Here is a 12804-nt window from a genome sequence, read left to right as displayed (position 1 = left end):
AAGGACATGTAAGATCATAGACTGAAAGTATCCCCAACGAGCACCAAAGGCTTGTCCAGAAGGGCAGAGCCACAGGTAAAAGCTACGTCTCTCTGGAGTTGCTGGCATTTAACTAGATGCAAAATGTCAGCGCAGGAAATGGCTTGCCCAATGCAAATACTAACAAGGGAGGCATGTGTTCCTGTGTAAATGGAGCTTCAGCCAATCCGGGCCTTCGGGATCCAGCTCCCATCGCAGCATCCGCGGGAAGCACCAGGGGAATGTTCCGTTTGCTTATTTTCCCTCTCTTTGCTAAGAAGAAAAAGAGCCTTTGTGGCCTAGTGGCTACAAGTTGGGCTGCTAATTGCTATATCAGCAGTTTGAAACTACCAGCTGCTTTGTGGGAGAAAGATAAGGCATTCTGCTCCCATAAAGAGTTCACGTCTCAGACACATACAGGGGCAGTTCTACGCTGCCCTATAAGTTGGCTGTGAGTCAGTATGAATTCGATGGCAGTGAGTTTTCTAAGAGTAAGAAGTATCTAGGGGTGTAAACAGTTAATGAGCTCTGCTATTAAGGGAAAAGTTGTCATTCCCAACCCACTTAGAGGAGCTGTGAAAGAGAATCCTGGCAATCTTCTTCAGAATCCTCGGCCATTGAAAAGTTTATAGAATGTATTGACCTTGGTTGTTAAATATATCCAGGTATATGGTGGAGCATACAGGGACCAATGTCATAAAACGGGGTGGGGGTGGAAAAAATCTCTGAGACAGATGCAAAAACTGTGAGGGAATGAGTTGTTGAGCCTGGGGGATCAGGACCATCGTCTCTGGGATTTTCAAAGTTCCTGAGCAATCAGGAAAGGGGCAACAGTTGGTCTCTCCCCATCCAGAGGACAGCAGAAGAGGAGAACTGATTGGGCCCAATGAATCAATGACTAGTGACTCAAGCAACGATCACCCTCCACCACTGGAGACCAGAAGAACTAGATGGTGCCTAGCTTCCCCTATCAACTGCTATGAAAGAGATCACATTAGAAGGGCTTGATTAGAGTAGAAGGAAAATGTGGGGCAAAACTCAAAATCATGATAAAACACCAAGCTTACTGTTTGGATAAAGGCTGGTGAAATTGCAAGACTATGGTGCTTAGTTACCCTGCAGGTCTGGAACTGAACTCATCATGGCTCAATGTTCAACCAAACAATAGACAGGTCTATAATGGGAACAATGACATTAGAGACATACAAATACCGTAGAATATTAGATCACATGAGATTAAAAGACAGCATTCCCCCAAGAACGAAGTTCAAAAAAGTTGAGAATGAAGGCAGCTTGGAGACAAGAAACAAGAAGATGTGGGGGAAGTGATGGTACATTGTGGGAATTGCTATCAATGACATGAAACAAAATGTGTATGCATTGCTCAATGGACAGCTGAGCTGCTCTTTAACCTTCACCCAAATCACAATAAAAATGTTTTTAATCAAAGAAAACTTCATGGTTCACTTCTACTCTCACACACACGGGGTGATGAGGAAATAGTGTCAACCGGGTTTGCTGTGGTCCAACCACCAGACATGTGCTTATGGGAGAAAGAGCATGCTGACGCTGGCAATACCGAGCAGGACCAAGATGGTTTTATTTGCCTGCATCATGAAGATGGTAGTCCTAGTGGTGAGATGATTCAGAGCTCAAGTGCTAACCAAGAAGCCACCCAGTTTAAATTCACCCAGCCCTACTGAAGGAGATTTCCCTCCTCAAAGGTGTTGTTGGTTGTTATGTGCCATTGAGGCGATTCTGACTCTCTGTGACGGGAAGGAAAAGCACACTGTGCTATAGTGTTAGGGTTTTCAGCGGCTACTTCCTCTGAAGTGGGCAGTGGAACCCTTCTTTGTATTCTGTTCTTAGCCTGGAAGTTTCCCTGACACCTCTTCACTTGAGGTAACCCTGCTGGCATTTGAAATACCAGTCACGTTGCTTCCAGCATCACAGTAACACACAACTTACCACAGCACCACAAATGGACAGACAACAACAGGCTAGGAGTCTTCATGGGAGCAGGCAGTCACGTCTTCACTCTCTCGATGGGGATCAGTGAGTTCAAACTGCCAGTCTCTCTGTTACAGCCGCACATGCAACCACTGTGCTGCTAGGTACATTTCCTTAAAATTCTGCCTAGAAAAATCTGTGGAACAGTTCTTCTCTGTCACAGAGGGTCACTGTGAGCCAGGATGGGCTCTGAGACACACAAATGCAACACCATGAAGCCAACTTACTCTGTCCTGCTCTTATTTAACTCTATTCTTTTCTGAGCTATCTTTTCCGTATATTCAGAAGAGACTGGCACTGAGCAGTGTTAATTCCACCAAGGCCAGGAAGGAGGTCAAAAAGTCACAAAGGACTATCTCTTTGCTCTCATGCCACTGCACTAAGGAGGCTTGGGTGGCAGCTGGAAGCTGTACATTTCACTCCCTGTCCCTACACTCCTGGCTGAGTCTCCTCAGAGTGAGACTGCCCCTTTACCCAGCTCACTGCATTGGCTGTCTTGTTCTGAAAAGAGAATTCGCACATGTGAGTCTGACTGGGTGACAGATAGGAATCTTAATGCTGCTCTTTGGAATATGAAAGGCCTCGGATCAGAGTGCTGCAGGGGAGTGATGTCTGCAGAAGACCTGCTGGTCTCCCAGTTAGAAAGAACCTTCCCCTTTGCCTCAGAGGTGCGTTCACTGTGGGTGGCAAGTCAGATCCTTGGGCTGGCACTCTCAGTAAACAGATCATATGGGCACCTTGAGAAGTGCTTGCTCACTGACCCAGCTCCCCAAGGATGTAAATATACCAACCAGGATGACTAAGGACACCAGTGCCAAGAATGGTCACATTCTTTGCATGTGTACAAATGAGGTGGGCAGCCACCTTCGCTGATGGTGGCTGCACAGTGAGTGTCTGGAATCACACCTGGCTAGGTGGACCATTGAAAGAGTTGGTGATATGATAATAGGGAGTACACCCCGTTGCCAGTAAAGCTGAGGAAATGGCATTTGAGGAAGCAGGGGCAGCTGGGTCACCAGCATGAAGTCAGCGAGAATGTTGCTTGTGCCTCCTTTGTTCACTGGTGGCTGCTGGCATCTGGGGAGTGAGGACACCATGGCTACTGCCAGAATTCTCCACGGTCCCTGGTTCCACTCTCAAGTCGCTGGCTTCATCAGTACCACTGCCTTCGAGTCGATTCTGACTCACAGCAACCCGAAAGGACAGAGTAGAACTACGGCTGGTGGGTCTGGGGGGCTGTGGATCATTATGAGAGCATTTCTATCTCGCAGTAGCTAAAGGGTCCAAAATGCTGGCCTTACGGTTAGCAGCCCAACATAACCCACTTGGTCATGAACCCTTGCCAGCTGATCCAGGGAGTCCATTCCCAAGTGCATATCTAAAAGAATGAAAGACGAGTACCCAGATGGATGCTGCACTAATCACTATTGGCAAAAGGTAAACAATAAGCCAACAATACCCATCAGTAGAAGAATAGAGAAAATATGATCTACACTGAGTGGGATATACATATAGTCTGCCACAAGAAAACTAAGGCCTTCGATTCGGACAGACTCTGTAACACAGGTGAAGGCAAGACATGAAGTGAAAGACGCCAAACACCAAATGCCATGTATTGTGAGTCCATTTAGAGGCAAAATGCTGGACAGGTAAATCCCGTAGAGCCATAGAGTAGATTGGTGGTTTCCCAGGGTGGGGTGGGAGGGGCAATAGGGAATGACTGCTTAATGGCCGCAGGGTCGATGAAAATGTTCTGGAACTGGTTGGTGGGAAGCTTTCACAGTGTCCTTAAAACTACTCTTAAAAAGGGGAGAGAAAGAATCTGCAGAAAGCACAGTTCTGATTGACTCACATGAATGCGATCACCAAGAATTGGAATCCACTAGAATTGGAATGGCAGCTAGACTATTGTTTCCTTGGGAGGTGCCTCCAGGAAGGACCAGTAGAGAAGGGTAATACTGATAGAGCAAAGGGAAGGGGCCGATAAAGAAATGTCATTGAGTAGGTTCCCAGAGACAGTATAAATCCTCTTGTAGTTGTCCCACCCAAAGGCTGAGGGAACTGGAGTGTGGCTCCACCTATCCTCATGTGTCATTGGTTAAAGTGGCATTAGGTCCTGGAGGATTTCAACTCCCATGTCTGCTCAATGACTGTTCCCTGTGTGGGGAGTTACATGTGCTTCCTGTGAGTCCATTGGCATTTATGGGAGTGGTGGGTGCCAAGTGCTAATACATGGGCACATTAGCAGCTGCTACAGCAAGTGCTGTACATTTTTAGCTGCTTGAGTGACAGGTGGGCCCTACCTCCTGCCTATATTCAGTGGTAGGGTGTTCAGATGGGGGCATGCGAAAAATAATAAGGCCCTATTCTTTGAAAATAGACATTATTATTATTGTAATCTGTCCCAACCCCCTTTCTTATCTGTCCCTGTGAACTACCTCACTGGCTGAAACATCATTTCCCTGGGGAAGACACCACATTTCAATACAGTCACAAGGCTGTTTTCATTGGCCCAGTGGAGACACTGACATAAGATGGGTCAACTAGACGCTTTTTCTGGAGCATTTCCAACCAAAAAACGAAAAAGAAAGACCCGCTTTTGCAAGTGGCCTGGCATCTAAGAAGCATAATTCAGAAGCACATGTCCCGCCACGTGGAGGAGGCGGTCTATGTTGCGAGATTACAGCATGTGCCCTGAGAGACAGACACAAAGAACACAGGAACATGCCAGTGGTGGTGAGGAACCGTCGACAGAGCCAGCTGTCCTCTTGTTCTCCCCACCTTTCCATTTTCCTAGGATTCTCTCTTCCAAGTATTGGTCTCTTTGCCTGTTTACAACCAAATGAGCCCCAAATAAGATCCAGATCATAGAAATAGAAGGAGGAAGTTGGATGGAGACTGCAGTTCATACTCCCCGGAAGCCATTCAGACTCCCTGGAAGAAGGAGACACTGTGATGGAATTAGCTCTGAATTCCTGACATTTATTGAGGAATGCTCAGGGAATAAGCACCTGTGGGGGGAATCAAGGAAGGGCACAGGAGGGAAATCTCAACAGAGGTCTCAGCCCTACCTATGGAGAGTGTCATAGTCAGTGTGCCCTAGAGAAACCAAACCAGTTATATAGCTGAAACTGGAGATATCGATATATCCACCAGGACTCCTATGGTTAACCACTGCACCGGCCACTCATTGCCATCAAGGTGGACTCAAAGTGACTGTGTAAAACAGTATAGAACTGACCTTTTGGGCGTTGTAGACTGTAACTCTTCAGGAGATTACGAAGCTTCATCTTTCCCTCAAGGAGCCCTTGGTGTTTTCAAACTGATGTCCTTGCTGTTGGATGCTCAGTGGGCCACCCACTACGACACCAGAGCCCCAGAGAGTGAGGCTTATTTCTAGGAATTGGCTCACATAGGGGAATGGCAAGTTCCCAATTCATAGGTCAGGTAACAGCCTAAAGAGCTCTGTCGATGTTCATCTTAAAATCCATAGGTTAGGTGATGGGAAAAGACAAGAATAAGAATGGTCAGAACACACCCTAGGGAAACTCCCTTTCTGTGCTGAAGGCCTTTGGCTGAGAGGTTTACCCCTTCCCACATTATGGAAAGTATTCTATTTTGCTTGAGACCAACTCCTTCATAAGAGCAAATAGATGAGGTGAACAAGCGGCCATCTAGCTCAGAAGCAATAAAGCCCACCTGGAAAAAGCACACCAGCCGGTGCGATCATGAGGTGCCAAAGGGACCAGGTATAAGGCATCATGCAAAAAAAAAAGAATATATATATATGTATACATATCTCTGTGTGTATATATATATATATGTGTATATATATATATATATATATATATATATATATATATATATATATATATATATATATATATATATACCATAGAGAATGAAGGGGGAAGTGCAGAGTGGAGATCAGAGGCCCAAATGTCGACCACTGGAGATCCCCTCATAGAGGGCTTTAGGAGAGGAGATGGGTCAGTCAGGGTGCGATGTAGTACCGATGAAGAACACAGCTTTCCCCCAGATCCTGGATGCTTCCGCTCCCCAACTACCAGGATCCAAATTCTACCTTGTAGGACTGGATAGGGCAGAGGCTGTACACTGGTGCATATGGGAGCTGGAAGCACAGGGAATCCAGGGTGGATGATACCTTCAGGGCCAGGGGTGTGAGGGGTGATACTGGGAGAGTGGAGGGTGAGTGGGTTGGAAAGGGGGAACTGATTACAAGGATCCACATGTGACCTCCTCCCTGGGAGATGGACGGCAGAGAAGGGGGGAAGGGAGACTCCGGAAAGGGCAAGAGATGACAAAATAACAATCTGTGGATTATCAAGAGCTCATGAGGGAGGGGGAGCGGGGAGGGAGGGGACAAAAAAAGAGGACCTGATGCGGAGGGCTTAAGTGGAGAGCAAATGCTTTGAGAGTGATTAGGGCAAAGAATGTACAGATGTGCTTTATAAAATTGATGTATGTATATGTATGGATTGTGATAAGAGTTGTATGAGCCCCTAATAAAATGTTTAAAAAACAAGAGCAAATAGATGAATGCTTGTTTGACCCAAAAACTGGGCACCATAGCCTCGCCACATTGATATGCAAAAGGAGCCATCACAGGGAGCTCTGTAACTGGGACCTGGCCAAGTGGTGACCAGTAGCCTGGGACTTTGTAGCCTAATACGTTGCAGCGAATTGCTTACTAGTTCTCCTCTAGCTATAGTCTTTGTCACTCCTACCAAAGACAGGGTGGAACTATGCCACCGAGGGAAGTAGACAGCATGCTAATAATATCAGTAAGTTGCATGGCATCCTTGAAGAGGTGAGACCATTCAAGTAAGACCTGTAGAGCCCTAATGTAGGGATTGGTCGGTTTGGTCATCCTGGGTGAGTTAACTCAGAAACAGAAAGTGGAGTTTCAAGAGCACCGAGAAAGACGAGCCAGCAGTGGAGTGTGCTCTTTGGACCCAGGATTATTACTCTGAGCACCACCTCTGTCCAGGAGACAGAGATCCCTGACACTGGATGCATCAGGAGACAATGAAAAACAGTGGCAGATAAATAGCTCATGGAAGCAGAGGCAGCAGCACCAAGACCCCAGAACAGGGAGCTCACCAGCACACAGAATGAGAAAGCTGAGTGTCTTTGGGCCAAGGCTTCCAGACAAAGCGAGCTGCCTCAATGCACTTATCAGCAGAGCTGAAAGAACTTTGTACACGGTCCCAAGCAGAGCAGAGGTCAAGGAGCTGCAGGGCAGAGGCCAAGGACCAGAAAAAGTTCTGCCTCTGGGCACCACTGGGAAGAGACTGTCCTGACTGAAGAACTATATCCCCAGTCATTTCTGATCCTGAATTGTCACCTGCTAGGTCCCCAATTAACCCCAGAAACATAAGTATTGTTTGCGAGTTCTGTGTGGCCATTGCCACTTAAGGATTATCAAACCCAGCAGAGAAGAAGAGAGTGTCATGGTAGGGATGGTTGGTGTCAGAAACTGTGAAAAGAAAGGAGGGTGGAGGCATTTTGATCTCTGTCTCATAGGAATCAGCGTTGGGCTGTTTATCTTGATTTTCCTCCATTGCCTTTTGTGAAGTTACAGCGGGGTCAAATGCCTCCACTATGCCATTTATATCCCTACATTGACAAGTCGTTGGATGAAGGTTAGTTTGGGGAAGGAGCAGACCTTGGATGAGCTCTCATCAGCTGAGGCAATCCTAAGAGGGGCCAGACATCTGGGACCTTTTCTATCAGTGGCTCTCTCAGCAGCTGGGGAAATCAGTCTCTTGGCCCTGAGAGGAATCTGGGTGACACACTCATCTATGACATTACCCTGAAGAACAAGCTCCCACAAAAACCTGGCTGAGAACTCTCGCCTAGAAAACAGGAGTGCATGCCTAGCTAATAATATCCATTTACTGAAGGCCCTATGATTGGAACTGTGCCTCATTTACAGATGGAAAACTAGAGGAAAGGATTTAAGGTGGCTAAGTTAATAAGTGACAGAGACAAGATTCAAACACAAGTTTGAAGCTGGTACTGTTAGCCTTTTTTCCAGGGCTGGGTTTTAGATGAGGCAAATGAGACACTTGTCAGGCACACAAGGTAAAGAGGCCTTCCCTCTCCAGTGTGACTTTCCCCATAAGTCTGAATCATGGGCCTGGTGTGTCTTATTTGCCTTCCCAGAGTCTCAGAACCTGGTCTAGTCTGATTTGCTATTTGAAGGAATAAGCCAGAATGCTCAAGTACTCTGAGTCAAGACCCATTCTCCCCTGGAATTGTTCAGTGGGACTTACCAGCCTCTTCCTTCGTGTTTCACTTTTCTAGAAACCTCCATGGAGGACTAGCTCTCATGAAGAGAGCTTCAAAAAGCTCATGGCAAAATTCCATTATTTTTTCGTATCACTTTTCCACACGCTTTTGGAAGCTCCCTCCTCATCCCTTTCCACAGTCTTTCTCAAGGAAAGAGACTGTAGCTGGTTGATGTCAGATGCCCCTGAGTCTGTTTTCTACTCAGAATGCTCTGCACAAACTCTATCAACAAATGACGTAGAGTCAAACGTGCTGTGTGTCTTTAAGTTGATATCAGCTCATAGTGACCCTACAGGACAGAGTAGAACTGCCCCCAAAGGTGTCCTAGGCTGAGATCGTTATGGGACCAGCTCGTCAGGTCTTTTCCCCTTTAGAGCCCATGGGTAGGTTCAAACTACCAGCCTTTTGTTTAGCCACCCAGTCCTTAGCCATTGTACCACCAGGGCTCTTTAAAACAGGGATTAGGTTGATTAATTGTATAATCTCCAGCCACATTTGAAAGCTGCTTCCCAGAACACCCTTCCCCAGATTGTTGATTAAGACGGGCATTTCGGGACTCATTTCTTTCTCATTTGTGTAAGTGCACTCTATGAGAGGGGTTTCCCTTCATAGATAGGTGATCACATACTATTTTCCCAAATTGAACCACTCTTGGTGGTATATTGGGTTAAGAGTTGGGCTGCTGCTAATGGCAAAGTTAATGGTTCAAACCCACCAGCTACTCCTTGGGAGAAAGATGAGGGTTTTCTGCTCCCGTAAAGATGTGCAGTTCTGAAAATCAGCAGAGCCAGTCTATTGTGCCATATATGAGGTCAACCCCATGGCAGTGGATTTGGTTTTGGTTTGGGTCTGTGGGGGAAGTCCTTAAGTCATTCTTTAGTCACATGGAGGAGTCCCTGGGTGGTGCAGTTGGTTAACATACTGGGCTACTAACTCATAGGTTGGAGCTTCAAGCCCAGCCAGAAGTGTCTCTGAAGAAAGGCCTGGTGCTGCATTTCAAACAATAACAACAAAATCAGTTATAGAAAAAAACAACAGAATGTCGTTCTACTCTGGCCCAAAGGAGTCCCTATGAATCAGAGTTAACTTCATGGCAACTGGCATGGGTTTGGTCCATGGGAAAAAAGAACCCTTCATAATTGCCTCCATGCCCAATAGTTCCTTTCCTGTATCCCTAGACCACCCCAGCACCCTCAGCATCTTGCCTTATAATTGCCATGGGTCCGTCTCTCTTCCCAATGGGCCAGGCCGTGATGCAGCCGCTGCCGACACAGAGGGATTGTGCAGTCCCTGCATGATCTACAGTCCTCATGACATATATCTTGAATGAAGATTAAGTGATCCTCTCTAGCGCTTAGCTCAGGGGAATCCACTACCTCAGCTGGAACCGAAGTGGTGCCAGACCAATATCTGCTTTTAAAAGATAGAAGGGCATTCCTAATCTTTGTGGAGAAACAGAGGATTTAGTGAAATGTTTCTGCAGTTGAGGCTACAGATGATCTGTTGACATGGTCTAAAAGGTAGGTTGTAGGTGGTTTAATGTCTCTCGGTACCATCAATTTTGCATTTTGTCCTGACTTAGCAAATTGGTTGGGATTTCGGCTTACTGACAAGGACCTTCAGAAAGAATGTGGTTGCAGGAGCAAGTTTAAGAAAGGAAGGAGCTTTGAAGCAGCCCTCACTGAGTGCCAATCCAAAGCTCTGTAACCCAGCACCTCAGAGGGCTTGATCTGGGATGGACTATGGCAGCATCACCATGAGCCACTTCCTCCAGTGGCCCTGACTGAAGGCTCAGAACCTGCCTCTGATTGGCAGCTGAGAGATACTAGGACCGTCACCTGCCACATCGCCTGTATTTCTCCTGGCAGTAAGAAATCCCCAAAGTACACTATGTTCGGGCAATCTTTCCAGCCTACAAGCAGTTGTTGCTTATCTCTGTTAGCTTTGTGCAGGGGAACAATCAGGTTTTGAAATTGAAAGACTTGCATGTGTGTGACTCATGAGGTTAAGAGACAACGCATAACAACTATATTACCAGGTTTCCTTCCTCTTGAAGGATAGGTAAGCAACAAAAGGACCATTTCTCTTAAAACCTCTGATCGAGAGTGGCACACAACTCCTTCCACTTTTATTCTATTGGCCAAGCCCTTCGCTGGCAGGGCAGGGAAGTTTACTCTTTCCTTGGATGACTAGGAAGTGAGTGAAATTTTGTCATCTCATACAAAGGTAAAAGGGAAACATGCTCTATGATCAAGTAAGTTTAAAATAAAAGTCAAAATATTCATAGAGTCTGCCGAGTGTGGCAAAAGCATGAGCACTCCCATTGTAGAAGAAACACTGCTCTCAGAAACCACACTGTGCCTGGCAAGGGAGGCTGGAAGGATTTATGCTTGCTCACTTTGGCCAAGTCATTAAGCATGGCTGATCAGTAGAAAAGGAAATTGGGTTTGGTGCGGGGATGTGTCATTGGATATGCAGGCGATTCTCCTTGAGATGTATTGGCCCACAACTTTGGACTCAAATACAGCAGTGACCATGAAGATGGCATCGGACCTGGCAACATTTCATTTTTTTATATAGAAAGTTGACACAAGCATCTCCTGGTGGTGTAGTGGGTTACACATTGTGTCCCTAACCTTAAACTCAGCAGTTCGAAAACAGCAGCACTCAGTGAGGGAAAGATGAGGCTTTCTACGCCTGTCAAGAGTTACAGGCTCAGAAACTCATGGGGGCAATTCTCCCCTGTCCTACAAGGTCGCTATGCATCAGCAGTGACTCGATGGCAGGGAGATTAAGTTGATATTACCTATTTTAGAAAACGGTTCTGGTTATTCAATTAAGTAAGGCAGGTGCAGCCCTGTCACACAGGGTTTGTTTAGATAGCACAGTAGTGTCCACTCACTCTTTAGCTCAGTGTGTCTGGAAACCCAATGTGTATTTCCACATGGGACAAGTCAGGTTGAAGACACTTGGGATTCGTGCTTTGTTGAGCAAGCCCTGGAATTGCAAGAGTTCTAAAAAGAGGTCAAAGTTCCTGTTTTTATAGCTCTCTCACACACACACAGACACACACACACACACGGAGAAAGTGGTGAACTTCACAGAATGTAGTGGGGACTTCACAGAAAGGGGGGTTAATAGCTGTGAACAGGGTTGGAATGGGTCTTGTTCTATCCATTTGAAAGTCTCTAGGCTAAACAGAAATGTCCTGGTGGTATAGTAGGTTCCGTGTTGGCCTGCTAACCACCACGTCAGCAGTTCTGAATCCACCAGTTCCTCCATGGAAAAAAGATGAGGCTTTCTGTTTGAGTAAAGAATTATAGTCTCAGAGACTCATTGGGGCATGTTTATTCTTCCCTATAGGGACGCTGTGAGTCAGAATGAACTCAGTACAGTGTGCAAATAACAAGCTGTGCTAATACCATTCCAGAGAGACAGTGGTATTCCAGGGACTTTGGTTTCACCTGGCCCCTGACCCTGAGGAAACATGAGGTCTTCAGGTCCTCTTCTGCTGCTCTTCTTTACCATCCTCCCATATCCTCCTCTGCACTCCCAAGTGGTGGGCATGATTTATAAACACAGAAATCCACTTACTCCTTTGGAAAAGTGGTTTACTTCACCCAAAAATTCGGAGAACTGTGTCGTCTCCCTTTCAAAGTAAATTATACCATGAACATACAATATTGATTGCAGGCATGTGGATTCTTAATCCTCAAGTTCCCATGAAACCCTGCTTTCCATGGCAAATCAGCCCGCCATTTCAGCACACCAGTATTGCCAGGAGAAAGGAGCCTCAGCAGCCACCACTGCTCCGCAGCCTGCTTTTCACGGTCACACGGGGATGTCAGAGTGCCCCACACCTCGTGAACTTGACTCAGTGCTTGCTTGCAGGGGTTGCATTTCGTTAGAGCCCAACAACTTCTGAGCATTGGCAAATTCCCTCAACCAAAGGTGGGCAGTGGCCTCAAAATGTCACCAGTCATTAACCACCAGCAGGGTTGCGTTATGCTCGTCAGTGCCGTCATGTGCAAGGGGAAAGACAATTCCCACAGGCTGCCCGCTGTGTTTGGGGAGGGAATGCCAAGTGGGGAAGCTGGGGGTCCTTAACCCAGCAGCCACAGTTCCTGACTCCAGGCCCTGTCCCAGGCTGTGCCAGGACGAAGAGCCTGAACTCTCAGAGACTCCATAGCTCGATTTCCACTCAGGTTGTGTTGTGTTGATCATTCCTTCCCTAGGCTGCCACCCATCTGTCAGTTTGTCATCATGTTGTCATTTGTCTATAGCTGTGATTGCTGTAAGCGGTGTCACCAGCTATGATTATAACCAGAGCAAGCCACTCTGGACACGCTTCACCAGAGCATCCAAGCTAGGACACACTGGGAAGAAAGACCTGATGATGTACTACTGAGAATGAGTCCATGGAACCCTATGGATCAAAAGAGAATACCGACCAAACAAGTA

Source organism: Tenrec ecaudatus, chromosome 11 (genome assembly GCF_050624435.1).
Source record: "Tenrec ecaudatus isolate mTenEca1 chromosome 11, mTenEca1.hap1, whole genome shotgun sequence".
Taxonomy (NCBI): Eukaryota; Metazoa; Chordata; class Mammalia; order Afrosoricida; family Tenrecidae; genus Tenrec; species Tenrec ecaudatus.
The sequence above is the reverse complement of the archived record's forward strand: the minus strand, read 5'-3'. Positions refer to the sequence as shown.